The following is a 24,113-nucleotide window of genomic DNA, read 5'->3' as shown; positions in this document are numbered from 1 at the left end:
CAAGGGCATCTAGGTGGCTCAGTTGGTTAAGTGTCCGACTATTGATTTCAGCTTAGGTCATGATCTCAGGGTTGTGAGATGGAGCCCCACTTAAGATTCTCCCCCTCCCTCTAAAACAAAACAAACAAACAAAAGGTTAAAAAAAGGTAAATGTATCAGTCAACATTAATAGGTTAAAAATGAACTTTGAGTGGACTCTTGAAAATCTCAGATAGAGTTAAAGACCTGATATCTAGATCAGTTACAGTAGATGATTACCTTTTCTAAAGTCATTAAATGCTTTTATTATAGTTATGAAATATGAATTGTTTCTATTAAATGGTTTCTAGCTTTTAAAGACTAATATGTATTGCATATAAATCACATTTAATTGTATAGCTCAAGTACACTATTTTTACCTTTATTAGAAGAGGTTATGAATTACCTGGGCCCTCCCAGCAGGGAAGATGTAGCTGTTTGGTATTTATATACTGATTTAAATTTTCAAATCATTTTCCAAACATTAATTAATCTGCATAACTTCTAAAGGAACTAGGTAACAATTTGCTCTTTAACTAATAAAGAACCAAGACTGAAAGGCTAGTAGATTTGTTTCAGGTCACACAGTATACTAGAAATACACAGATTATTCAATTTTAAGATTAATCTGATTTTACATTAGTGAAATTTGCCATTGGACTCCGTTGTACCATACCTTATTGCTCCTCAAGTTCTTGGGAATGGAAAGGGAAATTCATCAAGAGTTGAGGGGGGGAGAAAAATCACTTCCCCAAATAAGTATCTATTGGCTAAAAAATGTCTGTGTGAACAAAGGATGTGGGGCTTAAGGGAAATTGTAAACAGCTACCATCCTGTGAACACCAAACATTTGGTGAGGACAGTTTAAAATAACTATAAGTAGGGTTTTTTAAAAGGAAAGAGTAGACAGCGAAATCTCCTGCCTTCCAGGTGAGTTGGAAGAGGAAAGGGGAGTGCCATGGGCCTTGCCTTTTTTAAAAAAATATTTATTTATTTACTTGAGAGAAAAAGAGAGAGTACAAGCAGGGGGAGGGGCAAAAGGCGAGGGGGAAGCAGACTCCCTGCTGAGCAGGGAGCCCAACATGGGGCTTGATCCCAGGACCCTGGGATCATGACCTGAGGCAAAAGCAGACGCTTAACTGACTGAGCCACCCAGGCGCCCCTCCCTGGGCCTTGCCTTAATGACAGCTAGGAGTTCACGTGCATGTCGTGTTATTATGGAAATTCCATCTTGCCGATCCACCGTGGTCTCTTTCTCATCCTCAGCTCTTCTCGCCTCACCTCACCTCACCTCACTTCACCTCATCTCACCCCCAGACCCGGGTGGCCTCCAGGATCTCCTGATCACCCAAGGTACTGTACTGCAGGCCTGGCATGTGCATAGCTGATTTTCAGTAGCAAAAAGGGAAGGGTCTCCACTTGTCTGATTGATATCAGGGTCAGGGAGGCAAAGGTAAATCGGAGGAAGAGAGAAAGATTCCACTTAAATAAAATTGCCCAGCATTGCGAAGATGTAAAGTACAGGTTTGGCAGTTTCAGGGCACAGAGCATCATTTATCTGGATTTTCTGAAAGCCTTTGACAAAGTACACCTGCCAACCTGCTCTTGAAAGCCAAAGTAGCAGGATCTGACATAAAACACAATGCCAAGTGTGACACAAAGGAGAGGGTGGAAGGCGGATGATATTGGGATCCTGTCAGGCAGCCAGCTGGTTTCTTTAATTGTTTCAGTTGCATCTATCTCAACAATGTAAAAGCCAGACCCAGCGTACGCGTGCGTGCGTGTGTGTGCAGGGGCGTGGAGAAGAGGGTTACACTTGGGGGTTCACACCCTCTCGAGATTACAGAAATAAATCCCACATGCCGTGTCACTGGGTGTGCAACATGAACCCAGTCTGCCGTCCTGCTCCCGTGGTAAGACAACCACCTCTGCATTTGCTTGCTTGGAGGGAGAAGGCATGGAACAACCTTGAGCACTTACTGAGCACTTAGCATATAACACTAACTTTAATACGATGGGCGTTAAGTTTCATGAGGAATGGACACGCTCGGGGCAATGGGAGTGCAGAAGAGGGAGTCATTGACTCTGTGCTGGTGTCGCAGAGGGCTTCAGAGTGACTGCACCCGAGCTGTGTGTTAGCATCTCTCAGGGAGCTTTTTAAAAATACTGCTGCCTGGGCCCCAACTCTGGGCAAATAAATCCGACTAGCTGGGCTGGAGCCTGGTCCTCAGTATTTTTATAATGCTCCCCGGGTGATTCTGATGTACAGCCAAGGTTGGGATGGACTGCAGTAAGTGATATTTAAATTGTGTCTTAAAGGAAGCATTGAATCATGTATCACGTGGAGAAGAGGATGCAATTATAGAGAGAAAGAATGGTGGCGACAAAGCATAACAGCATACCGATGGATGAAGATTTCAGGGAAGGTGAGGCTCTCGGTGTGGCTGGAGTATGGTGTGTGTGTACCCGGAGGGTGGGGCAGGGGACAAAACTAAACGGTAGGTTAACAAAAATGAAAGAAACCAGTGCCAGTTGCCTAACAGAAGTGAGTATCATCTGCTTCTGGCTTCTCCTTTATGTCATGCTTTATATTTTAGTCTGGAACCATGCTGTGTAGTTTGTATAAGTGATATGGACTATCATAGAAATAGAACAGTGTTCTTTATATCTGGTGTGTCATGACTATTTCCAAAACTCTATCGCTTTATGCCTAAACCTTCTATAACAGCTTAATTGTTTTTTTCAAAATTTAAAAATATAGAAAAGCTTAAAAAAGAAAACAGCAATCACATTCCTGCCAGCCAGAATTAATTATTGTTAATATCTTGGTATCTTTGCTTCTAGTGTTTTCAAATAGTAAAACCATCCTATTTTATGATTCTGGTAAAAAATGAATAAAATCTTTAAAAAAAATGATATATGCTCATTATAAAGATTCCAATTAATGCAGAAAAACAAAAAGATGAAGGTTTAAGAAACCATGCCAAATATCATTAGGTGATCCATTATCCCTGACATCTTTGGAATGATTAATATATCATTTTACAAAAATAAGATTTATATTACATTATTAAACTTAATTTTTGACATGAATTTAATAGGAGGGGAAAAGACTGAATTAAACTTAACAAATTATGAAACCTCAAGTCAATATTTCTTTACCACAAGATTCCTACAAGTTGAAAAAGATTCCTCTGCAAGGGTTGGCAGTTTTTGTTTTTTGTTTTTTGTTTTTCTTAAAGGGCCAGACAGTAAATACTTTAGGCTGTTCTGGTCTGTTGTTAGAGCTGGAAAGTAGCATAGACAATATGTAAACAAATGATGGCACTATGTTCTAATGAAACTTTATGTACAAAAACAGGTGGTCTGCCCTCAGGCACTAGTTTGTAGACTCCTGCCCTATAGTTAAATAAAGGTGATTATGAAAAACATTTAGGTTTTTTTAAATCACGTTGTAAATTTGAATAATATACCCCCATCTTCAAAAGATGAGAACATTAGAACTCTCTTGCTACGCCCATCCCCTCTCCCTCAGCTCCCAATTTTTTATTATATTATTGTTTTTACATTGTCCAGATTTATAATATCCGCATTCTGTTTTGAAACCGTAATCACTAGGATTGTTTAGTAGTCATCCTACATGTAAATGGATCCAGTGTCATGGCTTCTCTATGCTTGAATTCTTGTTTTGATTGACTTATTTTTTTTAAGATTTTTATTTATTTATCTATTTTTAAAATTTTATTTACAATCAATTAGCATATAGTGTATTATTAGTTTCAGGGGTAGAAATTAGTGACATCAATTGCATAGAACACCCAGTGCTCATTACATCAAGTGCCCTCCTTCATGCCCATCACCCAATTATCCCATCCCCCACCCACTTCCCCTCCAGCAACCCTCAGTTTGTTTTCTATAGTTAAGAGTCTGTTATGGTTCATCTATTTATTTATTTTTGAGAGAGAGAGAACAGGGGGAGGGACAGAGGGAAAGGACAGAGAGAGAATCCTCAAGCCAGCTCTCTGTGGAGCACAGAGCCCAATGCAGGGATCGATTTCAGGACCCTGAGATCATGACCTGAGCCGAAATGAAGAGTCAGATGCTCAACCAACTGAATCACCCAGGCTCTCCTATTTTGATTGATTTCTTAGTTGCTTGCCTTTGGTTATCAAGCAATCCTTTCCAACAAGTGTTCATGGGTATTTATACTTAAATGATATCTGGGGTCATCCTTTCTTTTCTCAAAACTTTGAAGACACTGACCCATTGTCTTCTACAATGAATGTTGTGAAATTTGATGCCAGCCTGATTCCTTACCCTTTGTCGGTGATTTTTCTTTCTGCCTGGATGTTTGAAACATTCTTTGTTTTTGAAGTCCAGGTGTTTAGCTAGAAAATACCTTGCTGTAATACTCTAAATCAAATTTTCCTGGGATTCAGTGCTTTCTTTCCACCTGTAGATTTCATTTGTTCTTCACTTCTGGAAAATTTTCTTTCATTATATCGTTGGATACAGCTTCTCTTTCACTTGCTGGGTTCTCTGTTTTAGAGACACCTAGTGTCATTAAATGTTGGCTCATCTTTATATTTCATGTTGTGGTACCTAACTATTCGTTCTCTCCTGGTTCATTTTAGAATAGAATGCTTTTAGCTGAGCATAGGGCTATCCAGTCCAAACTACATTTCCAGTGTCTCTGGTGGCTAAATGTGGACACGTGACCAAATTCAGACCAATAAGACATAAGCAGCAGTGATAAGTGTAACCTCTGGGCCATCCCTTTAGAATGCCTGCCCTAGACTCTCTTTATCCTTCCTATGGGCTGAAACATGGGTGTAGAGAGGAGTCAGCTTCAACCACTGGAATGAGAGTGTCTGTAACCACAGGAATGAGATGAGACAGCATCCAGACAGAAGGAACCTTCTCTCGGTTATGCTCCCTATCATGGAGAAGAGCTGTCCTGCCAACTTTAGACTTCTCACCTGTGGACTGCTTTGTGAATGAGAAATAAACTGGTCTATTTATGGCATTATATTTTCAGATTTCTTTGTTACAGCAGCTTAGCCTGTAACAAACTACTATGCATATCTATTAGCTTCTAATTAATTTCCTTTGTCTTTTTCCTTTGTCTTTTCTATGCTTACAGTCTTTTCTCCATGCCCATATTTCAGTGTTCAGCAGTGTCTGTTCTGTTCTTCCTATTTATAGTTTATTTATTAGTTCCATAAAGTATTTTGGTATTCAATTTGTTTCCTTATGTCTGCAACCTCCCTTTTTATCTCATTCTGCTATTTTATCATCTCATGGCTGAGCTCTAGTTTTACGTAATTTATGTTCCTATCAAGCTGCGCTATAATGTGAAGAAATTGTGAGAAAATTCCTTCTGTTCCTTGAGTTATATTTTTTTCCGGGTTAGGCTTTGTCTTTTGCAGCCCATGGTTGTCTTTTCCTCTCCCCGCCCTCTCTTTTGTTAGCTCTGGGTGAAATACCGGCCTTTATATAATAAATCAGTATAGTGGCCATATCATTTCTTTCCCCTTTGTACGTTCTTGGGCAGCTCTGCCCCGACAATCTGCTTGCTCTGTTGTAACGTCTCCTTCCCTGTTGTCTGCTACCAGTGTGTTTTCTTTCCCAGCAACACGTGAGAACTGGGTATTCTGGGTGTTCTCCACCTTTCTGTTATCTGAGAGCTTGGGTTAGGGAAGCCTCCGTTTTAGGATACATGCAGTCTTTGTTAAAATACATAGGCTCTCCTCCCACTCTTGAGATTTTGATGAACATCCTATATCAGAGTTTGCTCTACTTAGTCCTCCCTCCCTCCCTCTAGCCCCAGGGGTTTTGGGTCATTTCAATAGAATCCTGAAGACATCACTTCTCTCTGGAGGAATTGACATATTATTATTTGCTTTCCAATTTCACCTCTTTCTTCCAAGTCCCCTTGTCAAAAGAGAAAAAAAGATAAGGATGCCTGCTTGATTGTCTTCTCTCCAGATTTTGTAGTATTTCTGAGACTCTCGATATTTCTGAGGGGCAGGGAGGGGTGAGGATTGGAGCTATGTCACACCCCTCTACTCTGTTCCAGAATCTTCTGTTTGGTGAATTTAAACCTGCATGGCCATATTCTACAACCCTGCATGACCTATCCTGCCCCAGCCCTCCTCCCCATATAGTGGATGGCATACTAAAGATCAGGAAGGGAAAATAGCTAGGACACACAACCAATCTGCCTAATAGAGGCAGAACTAAAAGGGCACATCACTGCTTCATGGCCCAGTGCTTTTTACTACATTTTCTTGCTTCCTGAGTTCTTGAACCCTTCAAGCCAAACACAGCTCAGGTCACCAGCTCTACTCCTGTCCTCATGGTAAAGCCCCATCACTCTGTCCCCTTTCTCAGTGTCATTTCACATAGATACAGTAGGAGCTTCACTTTGTCTCAGACTAAGGATTAGCAGCAGTCTTGGAGCTAGAAGAAAAACTCCCTTGGGGGTGCCTGGGTGGCTCAGTTGGTTAAGCGACTGCCTTCGGCTCAGGTCATGATCCTAGAGTCCCTGGATCGAGTTCCGCATCGGGCTCCCCACTCAGTGAGGAGCCTGCTTCTCCCTCTGACCCTCCCCCCTCTCATGTGCTCTCTCTCTCTCATTCTCTCTGTCTCAAATAAATAAATAAAATCTTTAAAAAAAAAAAAACTCCCTTGGGAGGCATCTGTAGCATAAGAGCAAAACTTAGGGGCTTGGAGCACTGGATTTCAGTCCTAACTCTGTCATTTAATTAACAATGTGCTGGAGTAAGTCATTTAACTTCTCTGAGTCTCAGTTGTATCTTCTGTAAAATAGGGATATTCTTAGCTACAGGGCAGCTGAATTTTATGTAAAGGATTTGTTCCTAGAGGCATTTCATAATTCTGAACTCACAGAGTTGAGACAGTCTGACAAAGAATGGCAGCTACGGCAGAGACTTCTGCATGGCTTCCAATGTACTACACAGCCAGAAATTACATTTCCCAGCCTCCTTTGCAGCTTGATAGGTTTTTGTGACAGGATTCTGGCCAGTGGTATACCAATCATAGTGTCTTCACTGGTTGGAATACAGACATGATGGTAGGAGCCTAGCAGCCATCTTAGCCACCTTAGATACAGATAGAAAATGCAGAGATGCCTGACGTTGTAGGGCAGCTATATCAGTCATAAACTGTGTGACGTGAGAGAACATCACTGCTGTGTTTAATCTACTGTTATTTGTTACATTTGTGGAATTTATATCCTAATAATACAGGGTATTTTTATTTACTCAGATGGTGTTTCTTTGTGGAAACTCCAGCATAAATATATCTTAAATTCACTCAGACTGCACCAGCTTTGAAAAAAGTGAAATTTTATTTTTTTAAATTTAGGGGGATTTGAATTATTTCAAACTTTGTGTATACAGCAATAATTTGTTATTATTATCTTATGTCATGGAATTTCAAATTTATATAATCCAATTTTGCATAAAACTCGACATCACTGGTCTTCCATAAGGCCGTTGTGAGGAATTACTGAATTAATATATAGAGATGCACAATATAAACTTTTTTCATATCAGAAATTGGGGCTTTTTTTACATAAACATTTTATTAAAGGATAACATTCATTTTTGAAAAGGCACAAATCATAAGGTCATCAGTTGATACATTTTCACAAAGCAGACACTGGGAAACCAGCATCCAGAACAAGAAGTAGAGCATTGCAAGCACCCCCAAGACCTCTCTCATGCTCCCTGTCATTCACTCTGATAGCCCAAAGGTAACCACTATTCTGAATTCCACTCCCAGCTATTATTTTTCTGTTCTTGAATTTACATAAAAGGATTATTACAGTATGTATCCTTTTGTATCTGGCTTCTTACCTTTAAAATTGGTGTGCGAGTCACTCATATTGTTGTGTGTGGCAGTATGTTCATGCCGTGAACTTTTAAGTATTGACTTTGAGTTATAAATGACACTTAAAGCTGTAACCAAAAAGACTTGAGCCTCTGACCTCCCACTTTTTTGCAATGCTTATAATGTTCCTTCTACAATGTTCCCTCTTAGCTCTGGCTACTAAATTCCTGTCACCTTTTAACAACTAGCTTAAAGGTAACCTCTTTTAGGAAATCACTTCTGATCTCTTCCTCCTCTGAGTTCCTATGGCTTTTTCGTACTTCTCTTATTACATTTATAACATATATTGTAAGTAATTGTATAGTATCCTCAAGGCATTTCATAATTCAGAGCTCATCTAATCCTGTCTTGTCTCATTTGAGGAAGGAATAGTGCAAAAGGATGTTTTAAAAAATATAACTACTTAAAATGTGTTGGGAAGGAGCAATTAACAAAGATATATAAATAGCAAATGTTTTTCTTTTTGATAAAGGTAATACAATGGCAAGCAAAACTAAATAATGGCCTAGTTATGCTTTTGGTAATGGTAGAGTAGCTTATAACTGACTAACCCTCCTGAAGATAACAAATATAAATTATGGATAAAATAATTTAAAAAACCCAACTATTTGAAGGTACTGAGATAAATTGAAAACAGAGAGAAGCTAGAAGAAAGTTGATCTTGAAAGAAGGGAACTACAACAGTTGAGGTTTGTGTGTGTGTGACTTCTGGCCTGGAAGTACCTCTCAGTCCGTAAGATGCAGAAGGAAGTCAGTCTTACTGGTTAGAGAAGTAAGAAGATGGAGTATAGGGCTCCATAAAGGCTCCCAGAAAAAAAGGAAGTTGTAAGGCAGGGACCAAAAATTTACAAATAAATGCCATGCAAATCCTTGTCTGACCCTTAAGCTACACCTAAATAGAAGAGATTCTAAGGAGCCCAGCAAAGACACAGCAGTTAACAATTTGAAAAAAACTGAGTAGAGATTTCAGGTGCTACTCACCAAGGATAGAGTTTGGAATTTGAGTCTAGCAAATTAACTGCCTTTTTGAACAGGTATCCACACGTTAGAGAGCAAGGTACCAGAATTCAGAGTCTCCATAACACATCATTTTTAATGTGTATAACAATAAAAAGTCACTATATCTACAAAGAAACGGGAAAATGTTCACACAGGAGAAACAGTTGTCACGAGAAACAGACCTTAGAGGTGATTATTTTTTAAAAGATTTTATTTATTTGACAGAGAGAGAGACAGCGAGAGAGGGAACACAAGCAGGCGGAGAGGGAGAAGCAGGCTTCCCTCTGAGCAGGGAGCCCGATGCGGGGCTCGATGAGAGGCTCAATGTGGGGCTCGATCCCAGGATCCTGGGATCATGACCTGAGCCCAAGGCAGATGCTTAATGACTGAGCCACCCAGGTGCCCCAGAGGTGATGTTTTATGGTAAAGATGGTGGTGATGGTTTCACAGGTGTACATGTAATCTCCAAACTCACCAAGCTGTATACATTAAATATGCACAGCTTTTTGTATGTTAATCATACTTTAATAAAGTAGTTTAAAAAAGAAACAGATGTCAAGATGATTCAGAGGGCAGAATTGGCAGATAAAGACTTTAAAGCTGTTATTATACATACTCTAAGGACATTAAAGGAAATATGATCATAATGAATTAACAGATGGAAAGTCTTGGTAGAGAAATGAAAACTATAGAAAAAGAACCAAATGGAAATTCTAGAACTGAAGAGTGGAATATGCGACATGAAGCATTTGTTGGATAGGCTTGACAGCAGATTGGAAGATTGGAAGGGGCAGAAGGAAAGGGAGTGAACTTGAAGAAAAATCAACAGATATTATCTAATCTGAAGAACAGAAAGAAAAAAAAACATTTAAAAAAGAATAGATCTTCAGTAACTTAATGGACAATATCATGTTGTAAAATTTGTATGTGATTGAAGTCCCAGAAAGAGAGGAGAGAGAGAAATGTGGAGGAAAATATTTAAAGAAATAATGGCCAAATGTCTCCCAGTTTTCTGTAAAACATAAACTTACAGCTAATCCTAGAAACTCAATGAACCTCAAGCAGGATAAACACAAAGAAAACGACACATGGACTCAACATAATTAGCCCCCTGGATGCTAAAGACAAAGAGAAAAATGTGAAAGTCAGGAAAAACAAAGATCCATTATATATAGGGAATCAATGATCCAAATGATGGCTGACTTATTAGAAACAATGGAACTTTAAATTTAAAAAATTAAAAATAAATTAAAAAAAAAAAAAAGCCCTGACAATCCACAGTTCTATGTAAAAGCAATATAAAGACTTTTTTTTTTTTTTTTTTGGCAAAAGAAAACAATGAGTCACCAGCAGGCATGTGTTACATTGCCTTAAGCAGGCAAGAAATGTTTAAAGGAAATTTTTTAGGTGGACAGAAAATGACACAAGATGGAAACTTAGATGTCTATGGTAAATATAAAATACATGCATTTTTCTTTTCTTAATTTCTCTGAAAGACAACTGGCTATTTAAGGCAAAAAGTTATAACATGTTGTGCAGTTTATAATATATATAAATCACATGACAGTACCACAAAGGATTAGGACAATAGCACAAATGAAATTCTATAGTTGCAAGTTCCTTTTTTTAAAAAAAAGATTTAATTTATTTATTTGACAGAGAGAACGAGAGAGAGTGCACAAGCAGCAGGGTGAGGGGCAGAGGGAGAAGCAGACTCCCCTGCTGAGCAGGGGGCCTGATGCAGGGCTGGATCCTGGGACTCCGGGATCATGACCCGAGCTGAAGGCAGACACTTAACCGACTGAACCACCCAGGTGCTCCTAGTTGCAAGTTTCTTACATTGTATTTGAACTGGTGCAATATTAACTCTGAGGAAACTGTAATAAGTTGAGGATACATATTGTAATTCCTAGAGCAACCACTAAAAATAACACAAAGAGGTGTAGTTTAAAAGTCAATAAAACAGACATATAACCCTAAGTCAGGCAGACAACAAAGGAACAAAAAAGAGATGGTAAAGATAGAAAACAAGTAGAAAAATAATTGTTCTACATCAAACTATGTCAATAATTGTATTAAATGAAAATGGACTAAACACTCTAATTAAAAAGCAGAGATTATCAGACTGGATTTTAACTACAAGATAAAACTATATGCTATCAATAAGAGGTGAATTTTAATTTAATTTAATGTTTTAGAGAGAGAGAGAGAGAGAGCACACATGCGCAGTGGGGAGGGGCAGAGGGAGAGGGAGAGAGAGAATCTTAAGCATACTCCATGCCAGTGCAGAGCCTGACATGGGGCTCAATCGCACAACCCTGAGATCATGACCTGAGCCAAAATTAAGAGTCAGATGCTTAACCGACTGAGCCACCCAGGCGCCCCAAGGTGAATTTTAATTTTAAAGACACAAGTTGAAGTAACAACAACAAAAGGTTGATATACCACGTAAACAGAAAGCAAAAGGAAGAGGAGTGACTATGTTAGTATCAGACAAAATAGACTTTAAGACAAAGACTGTTATCAAAGAGAAAGACAAATAAAAGGGTCAATTAGGCAAGAAAACATAAAAATCATAAACACATATGTCTTTAATAACACTAACACAAAATACATGAAACAAAAATCATCAGAACTAAAGGAAGAAATAGACAAATCTTCAATCAGAGTTGAAGGTTTAGAAATCTCCGCTGAGTAATTTGTAGAACAAAGAGATTTTAAGAAATTAGTAAGAATATAGAAGGTCTCAATATTACCATCAGCCACCTTGACCTAATTGATATTTATAGAACACTACAACCAACAACTGTAGGATACACATTCTTTTCAAATGTACATGGAACATTCACCAAAATGAATTATATCCTGGACCATAAAATCAGTCTCAATCAACTTGCAAAAGATTTAAATCTTACAGAGTATGTTCTCTGACCCTCTCTGATAGAATTAAATCAGAATTCATTAAGAATGAGAAAGCTAAGACCACACCCTTCTATATAACTCATGAGTCAAAGAAAATCACTAGGGGAGTTTTGAACTGAATGATAATAAAAAAAGCAACATATCAAAATTTGTGGGACACAACTAGAACACTGCTGAGAGAGGAATTTATCAGTCTAAATGTTTACATTAGAGCAGAAGAAAGGCCAAAAATCAATCATCTGATTCTACCTTAAAAAGCTTTAAAATAAAAAAGAGAGTAAAATAAACTCAAAATAAATAGGAGGACAAGAATAAAAGCAGGTAAGAGGAGAAATCAAGAAATAGAAAACAAATAATAGAGAAAAAAATAGAGAAACAAAACCAAAAGATTAATCAAATTGGTAAATCCTAGTAAGAGTGACAGAGAAAAAGCGAAAGCAGAAATTACCAATATTGAAGGTAAAAGAGAAAGGAAAGGATGTAGAGGAAGGGAAGGAAGGAAGGGAAGGGAAGGGAAGGAAGGAAGGAAGGAAGGAATGAAGGAAGGAAGGAAGGAAGGAAGGAAGGAAGGAAGGAAGGAAAAGGCACATAGAGGGTTACAGTTCTCAGAACTGGAAGGGATCTTAAGGATGATTCCAGGGTAGTCAGTAGCAGAAGTGACCATGGCATTGTGAACAGACTCAAAGAGTGAGGTGAGTAGAGACAACCTTGGAGGAGACACCAGAGGAAATATTATTTTGAACACACAGAAGTCTGAGGTGTGAGCATATGCACACCTCAAAGCCCCATACAGCACATCACACAAAAAAGGTGGAGTTTGTCATGATGTCCCAAAGCCTCCAAGAAAATACTAAATTCCAGTAAAATACGACTAAGAAAGGAAAATATGTAGTATCGTCTAAACACTTTTCCATTGAAAATAGTTAAAATGCAGCACTTAAGCAAAACTTCCTGAAATGCCTTCCGCTGAATATAGTTCTATGAGCTATTCTGCAGAAATGGGTCGGAGGAGGTTTGAGCAACACTGCTCACTGCATGGGCCGCCCTCCTCCTGAAGATTCATGGTGCACTCCAGCGAGGCGTGACTCTAGGCAGCCTAACGGTGTGAAAGTCAGCCTGACTCTCTTCAGCCTCACGTTTCCTGTTTTTATGGGGCCACAAAACTCTCCTTTCATGGAACACCTATTCACGTTCCAAGGAACCAGTATTCTTTGGAATACATTTTGGAAAAAAAACTGACCAAAGGGTTAGTATAAAGCTAACAACTGTAATAGCTGTGATTCATTACTATGAGACCATTTTGCAAAGTGAAAAGATAAGGGATAACTTGGTTTTACTTAAAATGTTTCTTTGAAGGAGCTTGAAACACACTGGACTCAGGGTGTTTTCGATGGATTCAAATAGAAGTCTAATTACTTCTTGTTGCTATTTTTCCTCTGTAAATTTAATAGCATTTCTCTGTAGCATTCCAGTAGAAATTTAAACATTCTGGGAAAGCGATTACAAGAGAACAATTAAGCACTGGGATTTCATCTACACGTCTGTTACATCTCATACAAGAAAAAGAATGACTTGAGTTGCTCACCCTTGTGACTTTTGCATAGAATATTATACCACACCACCGCTCAAACATTGTCACAAGATATGAAAAGACAGCAACTGGAGGGCCTCTGGGTTCTCTGCCATTTTTCTTCTGTAAACTTAGGGCTGCGTATTACAAATTGATACTTAGATAGAATCGATCATCTCAACCTTCACTGGGGGCTCATGAAAGGAAGTGAGTTTAAATGGTGCTCCTTTCAGTGAAAACTTGAGACTTTGTGAATGGGTTTATCACATATTATAATTATTTTTGCACTTGCGATTCATCGCAGTAGTCTAGAACAGTGTGCCAGTCTCTAGGCATTGCTGTTTAAATACCGGCCAAGGTCACAAGTGAGAGGGAGTTCGGTCCTCATTTACCTCATACCAGCAGCTGGGTTGGCATGCAGCTGCAGAACCCCTGGGGGCTCTATTTAATTTGGCATCCCTTCCTGAGCAGTACTGAGACTTTCACTTCAACGACTCTGCTGGGCTTTGCCATAATTTCTATGGTGTATCAGTAAACTCTGCTGGAGAGATGCCCAAGCAAACCTGAGAGCAGGCTAGGAGCGTGTCCAGTTCAGGTATTTTTGCTTAAGTCAATGATGGCATTAACCCCACATACAAATTCAGCCCGTTTAAAAAATACAACATTATTCATTAGTAGAGAAACTGATTTGTAAGGAATAGTATTCAGTCATCTTAATAATGTGTGTGTGTGTGTGTGTGTAAGACCCTGTCCTTTTCACAATTTCTTTTGGGATAATTTTCCTAGACTCTGAATCAGACTGTCAAAAGTAAATACAGGCCCAAATTCTGAGTAAGCCACATATTAATTATAAGGCTTGGTCATAAATCTATTCCCTGGGTTTCTTATCTGTAAAATGGGAGTGGTGATCTCTCTGACACACTCTGAGTATTAAAAGTGGTAACACGTAAAAGTCACTAGGACGAGGTCAGGTACACAATAGGTACTCTATAGATGCTTTATGAAATGCATAACTGCAAAAAGAAAAAAATCAATACCTTCTGTGACTTTTGTTTCCACAATCAGAAGAGAAAACAGTTTCACCTGGTCTACTTTTCCGTTTTTCACATCTTGGTGGTGGTCAGAAAAGGGAAAGGAAGGGAACCAAAGGAAACTGATTTTGCTTGGAATCAGAATGATAGGTTGTCAGAACTGGAAGAAATCTTAGGGATGGTGTGATCCGATGCCCTAAATTTACCAATGAACAAACTAAGGCCCAAGGATTCTAAGCGCTTTGCCCCCAGATCACATAGAAGTTAATGACCGATCCAGGATTGGGGTCCAATATAAACACGGACTTTTCTTATAATGTGGACTGTTAATATTGTGTGAAGCTATGGTGGTTTAAAAAAATCTTCCTTTGGCTAACTTGAAAAATAGTTCTCCTTTTACAGGTTTCTTATTATTTTTTTCTTTTTTTTAACATTTTACTTTACTTTTAATCCATCAGGAGTTTTCTTTGGTTTCGGATATAAAGTTAGGACTTAACTGAATGCTCTCTTCCCAAATCGTTAGTCCAGAGACGTGGCACCACACATCTCACCAGCCCTCCCTTTCCCCCTGACTTACAGTGTCACCTTCCCTACCTTCAAAATTATTTTTTACACTAAGGTCAATATCCATGCTCATTTTTTATTCCATTGATCTGTTAATTTTTCTACCCATAGGATGCTGTTATAATTATGTTAATGTTATCATATGTTTTAACAAGTTGTCTGAAAAATTTACCTTCATTAATCTTCTTTAGAAAAAAAAAAAAAAACCTGAAGCTTTTGCCCATGTATTTTTCAAGATGATGAATACTGGCAAGTTGAAGAGAATTAATATTCCACATAGACCAAATAAAACCCATAAGAATTTTGATTGAAATTACATTTGATATAAATATTAATTTGGAAATAACTGGCACTCTTATTATAATCATTTTTCCTCTTTGGGAATATGATGTATCTTTTTATTTATTCAACTGTTCTTTGATGTGGCTCAGTAAATTCGAGGCATAGCGTGTCAAGCTTTAAAAGCACACAATGATGATCTAGGGAAGGGAAAATAAATTCTACCTGAAGAGGTTTAGGGAGATATTTTTGATGGCCAAAAAGAGGAGTGCTCTACAAATGTAGCCAAATGAGGTACATGGTATTTCATTATTTAAATTAACTTGACACAGCCTAGCTCAATTACACAGGTCCTTACCAAGTTGTTATTCATAGTCATTAACCACATATGCATCAACCAACAATAAATTTATATTGGGTTCTTACCAGATCTGGCACCATGTTTGATGTTGATGATATGTTCCCTGTCCTCAAAGGAGTTTACAGTCTAATTGAAGTAAGTTTCCATCTTTAAAAGTACCAGCTCTAGAGAGTAGATCTTTTTTTTTTCCAAAGATTTTATTTATTTATTTGAGAGAGAGAGTACGAGTGAGTTGGGGGGAGGGACAGAGGGAGAGGAAAAAGCAGACTCCCTGATGAGTGGGGAGCCCAACTCGGGGCTTGATCCCAGGACCCTGGGATCATGACCTGAGCCAAAGGCAGATGCTCAACTGACTGAGCCACCCAGGTGCCCTGAGAGTAGATCTTAAATGTTCTCACAACACACACACTCACAGAAGAGGTAATTATGTGAGGTGATAGACGATACCATTTCACAGTATAGTATATACGTGTATCAAATCATCACATTGGACACCTTAAACTTATACAACATTATTTGTCAATTCTATCTCAATAAGCCTGGGGGTGGGGCAGGAGAGTACCAGCTCTTCTTCTTGTTCTAATCCTTGAGTTAATATAGCCTCTTACTATGTAGTTTGATCTTTTACTTCTATTCCCAGAACAAGGCAAAGAAATTTCTCAAGCAAATTCCTTGGTCATCAAGGGAGCAGTTTTTGGCTGGGTCCCAGATCTACTCCTCAGGTGTAGGTCAAAGTCATCATCTAGCTAGCTGGGGTACCATAGACAGATTGGCTGAGTTTGAATTGACCTGTAGCCGTTCGACTTTGGGCAAATTATTTAGCCACTTTGCCTCTGTTTCCCCAAATATAAAATGGAAGTGGTAATCATATTTAACTTGTAGGGTTACTGTGAAGATTACATGAGCTAATTTGTTTATATTGTACTTACTACCATGCCCAGCATGGAGAAGCACTCAGAAATACTGGCTGTCACTTAAAATGCAGTTTCCCTGGCAGGTAATACATTTCAGCTTAATGCAGCCCAGAGCAAAAGCACAGCTAGGTGTCCTGCAAGTGTTCAAGATTAGAAAATGGGATTTTGTGGGGGAATGATCTTCCCTTCTATGGAAGCTTAGGTCCTACACTTGAAGCTGTGGGTAAATGGAATAATTAACCCACGTCTGTGGGAAAATGGCGGCATCTTCCCTTGGGATTTCAATGTTTTAGATTAGATGATAATTCTATAATTAGAGGGTTACAGTCTTAAAAATCCTTGACAGAAAGAGTCAATCCTCTTCCCCCCTAAATTATGGTTATATTAAATGAATCCAATATTAAGTATCCAGTATATCTTTAAGTGGGTCAAGAAGAGGAGGTTGGGATAATGTTTTCTGGGGTGGTCAGCTACCTCTCTTGGGTCAATGCCTGTTTTCACTTTACAATGTCTCCTGATAACGTTCTACACGGATCAGCCCCTTTTCGGCTAGAAATGGAAAATGGTATTTTGAAACTCAGAGTTTTCTTAGCATATTAAACGTGAGATTTTAGTATGACTGAACCTAACCACTGGCTACATCTGGGCCTCTCACTAGCCAGGCATGGGGAAAGGAGAATTCCTTTGCTCTAAGTGGCCCCAATGGCTTGAGAAACTGTCCATCGCTGAGTAGCTCGCCTGGGATCTCCCTGGGAGATAGGGAAGCAGGGTATCTCACCAAGAAATCCCCAAGGATCTTTTGCATTTCTGGTTCCTTCCCACCTCTCTTCTCATCTTTCACTTTCTCCTCCTGATGCCTCATGCCTCCTATTTCTTCCAGCCAGGGTCCCTCTCCTGCTCTGGGTGCTACAATGACTCAGATAGGAAGAAAGAGTAGTAACAAGGAGATGTGTTCCCCCACCCCTATCCCCGACTCTGAGCCTTAAGCCAGCAAAATGAGTACATGATCAATGCAGTCAGCTCCATGCCCAAGTTGCTTTAAAAGACCCAGGCCCCAGATAGGAAGGTAGTGTAACTAAAGTTATCAGAGAAACTAGGCGCCAACTGAAGGTATAATTTCCTTTTATAGCAGGAAGTTAGTAAAAAGGAAGGCAGTGGTTAAAATCATAGGCTCTAATATCAGATAGGCCTAGATTTGAATCTGGGCTGTCCCACTCACTAGTTGCACGACTGAAGCCAGAAATGTAATTTCTCTATGCCTCAGTTTCTTTATCACTTAGATGGGAGTCATATCACTCACTCCACTGGGATCTATGTGGGCATGGATATAAGAAGCTCAGCGCAGTGCAACATAATTCACGGAGTCAAGTCCAAGGAAATCGTAGCTATTTATTATAAAAAGTTGAATCAGAAAGTCAAAATTTCTCAGTGTCCATAAAGCACTCCACAGGGATGTATTCATATCCCTTTGGCAGGAGTAGCTTCACAGATGGTTGCATCAGACTATAAATGTGTGATGCTGCTCACCATGAAGATCATCCAACTAATTACCCTCAGTCAGTTTCCCTGTTCACTAAGCAGCCTTCTAACGGGGCCTTCCGTATCGCTTTCTAAGAAGGAAACAATGTGCTCACCAGATCAGGCTGACTGGAACATTCAGGCTTGTCTGACAATTACAGCTCTCCTTAGAATAAACACAATGGCATCCAGTTTATACGTCAGTCTCTTACGAGTTCAGCTGCACCCAAGAGATGGATCCAAGTCTGACAGAATGAAATCTCTAACTGTAAAGTTGAGGGTCGTACCCTGGGTTGCACCAAATTAGTAGCACTCCTGGGCTCTCTAAGCTGCAAATTGCCGACCTGTGACACAGGTATAGACTGGAGGTCAACTGCCCGGCCCCAGTGGACTTACTTTTGTGACTCCTGTTCTAAGGATAAGAACACTTTGGACGTGTTCTTAGGATTTTTTACTTTTTGCGAAAGAGCAAAAAAGGAAGAAAAAAGCATCTCCCCTGAACACCACTTTTCCTTTTTTTTTCCTGTTTAGCATAAACAGAGAAGTTGGGAAACACACCCATATTTTAGAAAACACTCTGATGAAGATAGTCCCCCAGGCTATTTCTTTGCATGAGCAGTTGGGACCACAGTGAGTTGGTAAGTGGGTAAGATTTGGCGGGGGGAGGGGAGGGGGCCTTTACACTGTCCAGTGCTGAGGCTGGTAATTGGCAATGAGGAAGGGGGGCTGTGGAGAAGGGGTGCAAGGTGGAGGGGAGGGGAGGGCAGACAGCATTTGCGAGGAGCCAGTCAGCTCTGTGCTCCACCTGGCTCTCTTGCCTCCACCAATCTTGCCCCAGATCCTGCTTTGGACTAACACTGGAGGGAGAGCGGACACGTGGGGATTAGGGATGGGGTTCCAGTACAGTCCTAGATAGCAGTGGGGAAGTATTCAGCATCTGGGAGAAAGCCCAGCCATCCAGCTAGATTGGCAGCTCTGGGTGGCCATTCATATGACAGGGACAGAGTTGTATGGAAACGGTCAGGGGGAAGGTTGCCTGCAGAACTCTAAATAGTCCGTTTCAGGAACATTGAACAAGTTCAAGAGATAATGCCAGATAATGCTATTCAAGAAATCTTTATCACCAAAGAGAGAGGAAATAAAATAACCAATGAGGCCATCAAGGGAGAGAGATCGTTCAGGAGAATTCTAAAGCTGCCATTCGGTGAGAGCATCTGGAGAAGTGATCTAATTTCAGAAACTGTCTGCCTTCAGCCCTTCTTTTTATGATCCAGGCTGAGATCACACAATTAGATTTCAGTTAGCCCATTCAAGGCCAACCACCAATTGGCCTTACCTGTCCAGCCACATCTTTTGGTTTTTTTCCCTTTATAAAAAGATGATTAGGCAAAGCTCCAAGCCACTCCCTGTTACTCCTTCTTCTCCACCTCTGCCTTTGCTTGTATAGCTTCCAGAGCTTCCAACGCAGGCCCCTCTTCTCTCAGCCATGCCCACCAGCTTCTCCAAGGCCTATCTTGACTCATGCACACCCCCCGCCACCCTGGGGGCCGTTACACCCATCATTACTCTGTCTCCCCGAGAGGCTGGCAGTTCCCCAAGGCGCCAACGCAGCATTGATCTGGGAGTCGCCGAAGAGTTGTGGCCACAACGACGACGACTATGACCCGGAACAAGCCAATTTGTCTTCTCAGGATACAGATGGGGAATCTCAGTCCTTAGAGACTGAATGATGTTCCCATGACAGCGAGGCTATGTTACAGCAGCGGCGGGGCCCCATTCGTGCCCACGTCCTCCGAGTCTCCTCTCGGTCTACGGTTCTTTCCGCTGAAGAGCTCACAGCTGCTTCCAGACCTCATGGTTGCCAGCCATAAACAGATTTATTCAGGCTATCATTGCAGATAGAGATGGAAATCAAAGGACTATATAAGTTGGATATTTTGGTGGCATATTGTCCCAATGTCACAGCCTAATGAGAAGGATCGCCTCCAGATAAATATCTTCTGGGCTTGCATTACACATTCGATTCAGAGCGGATGATTTTAAAGAAAGTATAGGGTGAATTACTCTAGTCTGTGGGTACTTACTTCTGTTGTACCAATGAGATTTTAAAAGGCTAGGAATGTATACTTGAATTCAAGTACAGTTTAAGGTACAATGGGTTAGAATATTGGAGAACACAGCAATTGTATTTATTCATCTCAAGTACCTCTCGGTGGATAATTAACCTGGGCCGTGATAAAAACAATTCTATTAGGCCCATTTCTCTTGTGGCTGATGCCACTGTGCTATTTGCTATAGTATTTTTCCTTTGTTTCATTCTAAACCGAACGCTACTATAATAATGCAAGTATCACCTCTTACGTAGCAGTTCCATTTTCCTCCGTGCGATGGAAAAGCCACCATGGTTAGAGGAAAGCAGGAAGTTTATATTTTCACTCATGAAGATGTAGTTCTTATGAAAATCTGCAGTGACAGTCTAGATATATCCATGGTAGGTTTCCTGTACCATCCACTAAGAGAGTTTTTTATCCATAAAGAATACAGAGTTTTCAGGATACTTCTCTGTTCTGATACACACTTTGCCCCACACTGGATATTTGTGAGAAAGAGAAGGAAATCTATCACAGGGAGTTCTAATTTGGGGGAGGGGTATCATGGGCCCCTTTGGGAATCTGGTGACACCTACAGACCCCTTCTTAGAATAATGTTTTCATAAATGCATGAAATAGTATACATTGGAAACCAAGTATATTGAAGTACAGTTCTAGCCATGGACCCCTGATGCCCTAAACCTATCATAGAGCTGACTCAGGCTCCACCATCTACGTAATTTTTGGCTCCTCAAAGTGCGATTATGCGGTTAGAAACATAGCCTCCTCCTTACCAAAACTCAAGCCCAAAACCCAAGTCACAAAGTGCAAAGGCATTGGATCACATCCAGGGGGCAAGGCTATCTGGTTAGCAGGTGGCCACTGACCCGGGATGATTGCAGGGCAGTGAAAGGCTCTCTTCCTGCGTCCCTCAATCCCCCTCCTCCCTGTCCACTCATGCTTCAAATCCCTTAATAGAGTCTAACTCCTTTGGTTTAATTAAATAGAGGATTTACTCTTGTTAAAAAACAAAAACCCATGGGAGAAGTAATACTCCATGCCAAAGATTTTCAAATTTATTTTCGGGAGTAGAAGCTATTTTTCAAATGCAACCTTAAATAGAATGCTGATATGTAAATAAATGCAAATTTTTGAAGAGTTTAGTATAATTCTGTATGTTGAATTACATACACAAATAAGCATATATATTATATGTAAATCAACACTGGAAACAATGAGGTTGTCTTGATGAAGGCAAATTATGAAATCAAGAGTTACAGATAATAACTACCATCTTGCATCCATCTCAGCATACAATTTATTTCTGTATTTTTTTCTTGCATGCACAAGATGGAGAACATTCTGAAGTCAATGGATAAGGAATTGCAAATAGCTAACAATTTATGGTGTTTATAATCTCAGGAGTTCCCTCAATTAAAATGCTCCAGAAGCTTTAAAGAATAGTAGGAACTTTTTGTTTCAAAATGGAATCATTAACAATATCTAACAACTGCTCGTATTCCTTGGTAATTGAGGATTAGTTGATGAGTACTTAATTTAGGGAGATTTGTCCAGTGGATTTCATAAATACTTTGAATCCTAACTCCCCTTACCTACTTCATAACCTTAGGTGAGTAGCTTAATCTTAGTTTCAGTTTCCTCATGTGTAAAATGGTTATAAAAATAGCACATATGTTATAGGTATAAGGGTTAAATATGAGAGTGTACATAAAGCACTTAGCGTAGCATCTGGCACAGTTTAGCAAGTGCTCTTATTTTTGAGGGGTCCAATGACCAGAAGTACTTTTCAACTGTATATAACAGTTGTAACATTGTAACATTGTCCTATAACATTGTAAGATGTTCATTCCATCTTGTCCATTGAAATTTCTTCTTGGGTATCTCGGCACCCTCCTGTTTTGGATAGTCACTCAACTGCAAAACAATCTAATTTTGTTTTGCGTGTTGAGTCCAAATTTTAAGAGGATGCTTTATTGCTGACCTTTCATGTACAGCTGTAAGCAAACTCACATGGCGGCCCTGCATTGCCAGATGAAGATCGTACAGCACATTTCCAACCAGGTAAGAACCAACCCAAGCCTAAAATGAGCAACGAGATGATCTATAATGCTGTATTCCCACCGTGCAATGTGTATTATTGTAATTGTACCATTCACTATTACGCTGCCAAACGTGAGCTCCAGAGAACTTGCCTGGCTTTGAATGCATGGTGGCACACATGTATTATAACGCTAACACCAGTGGAATGCTTAGTAGGGGCTAGGCACTGCTTTAAGACCTTGACGTGTATTTGCTGACTTAGCCTTCACTTATTTATTTGTGTGATTATTATAGGAGCGTATATGAGCAGATCTGAATTTCAAAATATGACCAGTACAAAGATACACCCTATCTAATAAAAGACACCTTTCTAGGGAATTCAAATATGTGTGTGTGTGTGTGTGTGCATGCCCACGCACTCCAAGAATTAACCTAACAGCACAAACTAACCCATTGATTGTATCTAGTATGTATGAAAATTTGGTACTTAACCTAAGTATGTCTGTGTTTTCTTTGTTACACTTTAAAATGGCTCAAATATTTATCAAAAAAAGTTAAATATGAATTAAATGCTTGCAGTCTCCCTGAAACTCACCGGAGTTCTCTGTAACAGTCTGAAAATGAGAGCATTAAGCCTTATTACTCATTTATACTGGTGTGTGAAAGGAGCCAAATCAGATTCTTCCCCGGGAGCACAGGTGTGAAGAAGTGGCAGGAAGTATGAGATTTCTAGTATTAGCTCATTTTCCCCAAAGCCGGGAGCCTTATTAGGTACCTATTATGTGCCAGCAATGTTATATTACCTGTAATTCCCAGAACCCCCTTGCCTAATGGGCACCACTATTCTGACTCTGTAGAAGAGGGAACTGAGGATTTGAGATTGCATTTGCTTGGCTGGGGTTGCATAACTGCAAGATGGCAGACAGGACCCAAACTGAGCCACTCAATCCTTCCCACCCCACCAGACCGCCTCCAACCCAACCTCCCCGTTTTATAACCCCTGATGATGGGAATGAGCGAGGTGGAGTAACTTGCTCTTGGAAACAGCTAGTTGGTGGCAAGGCTGTTGCAGGAATCCAGGAGCGAGGGTGTTTCACTAGGAAGACTCTCTCGGATGGCCCAGTGGGAGGATGCCCCGTGCAACCAGGGTGACCGCGGCCAGCAACATCGTTTCTTCACTTCTAGACTCGGCATCAGGTCACTTAGTTTCAATCAGAGACTGGATGCGGGAGGAGACAGACCAGTCCTCTCCTGAGCACCTATTATGTGTAAAACACTACTTGGGGCAGGGGAAAGTCTGAAAAACAGGCAAACAGAACGGACAGCAAGGCCCCTGCCCTCATATCAGGGTGGGAAAGAAGGCATCATCATAGGAAATATTAAATAGAATCCTTGGAAGGTATTTCAGTAATATTTTGGCTCTCTCCCTCAACCGCTACAGTAATGTAAGCTTTAAATGACAGTATAAAACATGGCACAATACAATCCGCGAAAATTGCCACTAGTCACAACTAGTATTTTCAGAGCCCTTATTTGTACCAGGACCTTTGCTAAGTGCTTTGACTTCTCTCATTTGAATCTCAATACAATCCTATGAGATACTCTTACTATGGACATTTTACATGTGAAACAACGCAGGCTCTTTCTGGGAGGTCCCTCATCGGGCAAGATTCACACCAGGCCGTGGAGTCTGAACCAGACTCCCTATGCTGAGAGCTAGTGAGTGCTGGGAGTTCGGCACAGGGCTGGTGGGTCTGGGAAGGCGTGACGCATCTCAGCACAGAAACTCAGGAAACATTCTCAAGAAGTCTGGAAACTCCCTACCGGCGGATTTTTTGTGAACGTTACCCGATGAGGGCAAAACCTCTA

The 24,113-nt window shown here is 40.1% G+C and overlaps 1 protein-coding gene and 1 long non-coding RNA gene across 2 annotated transcripts in view; one reads left to right on the top strand and one right to left on the bottom strand.

Annotated features, from left to right (window-relative positions):
• Positions 1-24,113, bottom strand: part of IQCH (IQ motif containing H) — a 206,262-nt gene that overhangs the window by 138,254 nt on the left and 43,895 nt on the right. The gene's annotated exons all lie outside the window — the stretch shown is intronic.
• Positions 1,847-22,696, top strand: LOC116640663. The gene is made up of 4 exons (XR_004301040.1): positions 1,847-1,931; positions 2,338-2,444; positions 18,625-18,731; positions 22,199-22,696. It is a non-coding gene; the product is annotated as an uncharacterized LOC116640663 (long non-coding RNA).

Source organism: Phoca vitulina, unplaced genomic scaffold, assembly GCF_004348235.1.
Source record: "Phoca vitulina isolate PV1807 unplaced genomic scaffold, GSC_HSeal_1.0 scaffold20, whole genome shotgun sequence".
Taxonomy (NCBI): Eukaryota; Metazoa; Chordata; class Mammalia; order Carnivora; family Phocidae; genus Phoca; species Phoca vitulina.
This window is presented reverse-complemented; position numbering and strand designations above follow the sequence as displayed.